Source organism: Hakea prostrata, chromosome 2, assembly GCF_041222555.1.
Source record: "Hakea prostrata isolate BN-2017 chromosome 2, UWA_Hpros_2, whole genome shotgun sequence".
NCBI lineage: Eukaryota > Viridiplantae > Streptophyta > Magnoliopsida > Proteales > Proteaceae > Hakea > Hakea prostrata.
This window is the reverse complement of record NC_142601.1, coordinates 49,298,882-49,302,704: the sequence shown is the minus strand read 5'-3', so window position 1 is coordinate 49,302,704 and position 3,823 is coordinate 49,298,882. Positions and strand designations below refer to the sequence as shown.

At 38.6% G+C, this 3,823-nt stretch overlaps 1 pseudogene; it reads right to left on the bottom strand.

The window, feature by feature from the left end:
• Positions 1-1,418: 1,418 nt before the first annotated feature.
• Positions 1,419-2,796, bottom strand: LOC149024641 (E3 ubiquitin-protein ligase RHA2A pseudogene; annotated as a pseudogene).
• Between the last annotated feature and the right edge of the window lie 1,027 nt (positions 2,797-3,823).

Here is a 3,823-nt window from a genome sequence, read left to right as displayed (position 1 = left end):
GATGGGTTTCCTATTTATGTTCAGATCTCTAGATGGTCTCTGCTGATTCAATATGTAGCCTTTGTGGTCTTGAGCTTGAAACTATTTTGCATATATGCTTCTCTTGCAATAGCTAAGCACCTGTGGGGCAACATGCTGTCAGGGTTGTGGATTAAAAACCATGGATATTCATCAGTTCAACAGTCTTGTATCTCCATGCTCTTTCAAGCATGCTATATTGATGCTCCCAATTTATCATCATCGGGGCCTTTGTTCTATTCTTCTATGATTGGATATGTATCAGAGTGTTAGTGTTTTCTTTTACTTGGGGCTTATTGGTTCTTGGATTGTTAGCTTCATTTTGAATCGACTGTTAAGTACTTATGGATTGGAAAATCTTGGGGTTCAAAACATAGAAGAATAACAATGAAGAAAGAAAGCACGAGATGGAGGAAGAGAACCACGGAAGAAAGTCATGGGAGTTGAGGAGTTTGTGAATGAACAAATTGGGTATGTAGAAATGTGCGGGTATAAGCTATATGGGTTTCACAGTGGTTTCACAGACATGTTTATTTCCATTTAAGATCAGCCTTTTTGATCTCGACCTTCTATTTAGAATATTCCACATGTTGTTACATTGTAGTAGTAGCAAAGATATGTGCACAGCAGAGGATTTTTTTCCCCATGCTATGAACAAAAAGAAAAGAAGTCAACAAAATTTCTACTTTTAAAGAAAAAAAATTAAGGAAAAATCCCTCGAACAATATCAATCCCCATGGATATCAAATCCAACTTGATATTAGTTTTTGTGTTAATCATATCCACTAATATTGTGTACTAATAAAGAGAGTATTTTGTTCGATGTCACTTGGAATGCCGCTTCAAAACATGCTTGTGTATGTTGTGTCATCTAGAGTCCTACAAGACATTTTGTGCTAGTACAATCAAAGTTTTGTTTTGGTTTATCTGCTCTTTCGATGGAGCTTGAAGCTATCCAAGACTATCTATTTGCTATTTTCGACCTTCGTATTACTCAGGTTGTCTTCTTTTCTAATCATCTCATTGCCATCAAGGCTTTAAAAGACCATTGATGTCGATTGGTCAAGTTATGGCTTAGGCTTGAACATTTTCTGTTACTCTCGTTTTCTTGAATATGTTTGTTTTTGTTACATCCCTAGGGGTTGTAATAGTCATGCTGATTTTCTAACCCATGGTGCTATGACTTTCCCCACCATTTGGTTTTCTACATAATATTTTTCTTCTTCTACTAACATACAAGGAAGGTTGTGATGGCGGTGCTGCCTTGATTTTCGGATCAATATAATAATTGTGTGCTAAAACCATGCTAAGTCTTAAACTTCTCCTAGTATAACCTTTTTTTTCACAGACAAGACACTATACTATGAAGCATACTTCATTTCACCATTCAATGCATTTTTTAGATTTTAAGAAAGCCCTCAAAATTCGTGTACAGAGAAAATTGAGAGAGGATAAATGTCCCAGCCTCAAACCCCTTAAGTGCTCTACTTTGTCTGAATCAGATTCTTCTAATTTTGCTAATTGTAGACCCATCATATACCAGCATGTGATATGTGCATTACATCAATACAGATGCCAATCTAGCGATCAATTTTCAACCTCCAATTTTGAGCTGAGGTGAGATACACAATGCATGAGTATATGATAAATTCACCAGGTGCGAAGTAAGGAGCTTGATCCAAGATGCAAAGGTCACGCATTGGCTAAAAAAAAAGCTTATAAGGTATAGTATGTATGTATGCATGCATGTAACAAAAAAAAAAGCACATGTGCATACATGTATTATATGTGTCGCAAGAAATCAGCGATATACATACATGTCTAGTACATACATCATAAGTATTCAACAAAGGACAGATTTCAAAACGGAAATTAAAATTCAAAAATGTTGCAGAGAGACGTAGATGAGCAAAAACAAAGTGAAATCTCTCCATAGAGAGAAGAAGAAAATTGGGAAAGGAAAGAAATGCGGAGAAAAACCCAGCAACCAACCGCCGTCAGCTCTCTTTAAAAGAAAAAGAAGATCAAAAACCAAAAAACAAAAAAAAAGAATGAAAGATAAAGCGCACCCACTATGACGATTGACGACCATCATCATCATCATCACCAGAATCGTATCTGTCCTGATACGATCATATCATCATCATCATGTTCGCATAGAAAACCAGTTGACGATGTCACCGGCGACACGTCTCTCAGTGGCGGCGACATGGTCTTCTGATACAAAAGGTAAGCGACAGAGAGGGCAATTCCAGTTGAGTTGATCGAACCAACCATCCAAACACTCCTTGTGAAACATATGACGACAACCCAATCTCCTCACCTGCTCCCCATTCCTGAACCTACACAAACACACCACACAATCCACAGAATCAAATCCAACACAGCCACCGCTGCCGCCGCCGCCGCCGCCGTCGGCGGTGTGTTCTTTCTTCTCATAGTCTGAATAAGAGAAGACCCTGTTAACGTTGAGCTGCTCGGAAAACACGATTAGTCCAGCCAAGCCAGAACCAACTGGAGGAAAAAACCCATCGTCGACGACCTCATCCACCATGTTTAATCTCGCGAAACCCACCCATTGGAGAAACCCAAGAAGCAAAGATCTTACATAGCCTAAGAAGCTTGCCACCACTACCAACACAAGTATCGGAATCGAATCAGCAGAGACATCGTTCAAATGGGTACATAATCCCATTGTTTTTCTTTTTCTTTTTCTTTTTCTTTTTCTTTTAAAAATTCTATTGGAAGAGAAAGGATTGAAAGGAAGAAGCGGAAGGAAAGAAGCAACTAGAAGAAGAGGTTGGGGTTTTATTATTATTTATAAATAAATAAGAAATTGAAAGGTTAGAAGAGAAAGAGAAGGGGAAGGGGAAGGGAAGGTGGAGTGGGGCCATATACATAAGGTTAGGGTGGGTCCAAAAGCTGAAAGCTGAAAGCTGAAAAGGCAATGGCGGTGAGTAAGGAAAGCGAAAGAGGGCGGTGAGGAAAGAGTGATTGTTGCATCGCTTTCGCTACCTGATTACGTGACGTGGGGGAGAGGTAGTACCGAAGAATGGGACAACGGCGGTCACACTTTTGTGTTGGTATTCTGCTTTTGTGTGAGATTATGCGAGTGTGATGCATCATCATAAATTCTGAACGGGACTTTCTTGTCAATACTGGATCCTGGAATTTCTCTTTTTCTCTTTCTCATCAACAGTGACAGAACCTTCCACCCATGGATTTAGGTATATGCCTCATGCATCGAGGTTGTCTTAGAAATGAGCAATTGAATTTGGATCCTTTCGCCGAGTCTGCCCATATAGTAATATGTAAGTGTCTTTCTTACTGTATTGGGAGGCACTTAAGTCCTAAAAGGTATGTGGTTTGATTTTTCATTCCCTCCACACTTTTCCCTCCCCTCCCCATCTCCAAAGGGCATGTGGGCTATCAATCATGATGACTAGCATCAACTTGGTTGGTCAAAAAGATATATTGCTTATATTTATAGGTCTTAAGATTTTAAGACAGTGTAAGTTTCACATTCATATGAGACTAATATTAATTTACGTATTAATAGAAACTGATGTCTTTTCCTTTTTGATCTTCATTGAGTTAGTTACAAGGGTTGGGGCTCTATTGGCCCAGAAATCTCACATTGGGCCTATCTAATTTGGTGGTGAGAAAGTGTCAGGAAAGTAGAACATGCTTGCTTTATAGGAAAATGATACTCATTGATATTTTGTTTATAGTTTTGTGCTTATTATTTGTCCATGTAGATTTAGGTATTTCATTTTAACAATGGTATTTTCTTGAAGGTTTACCT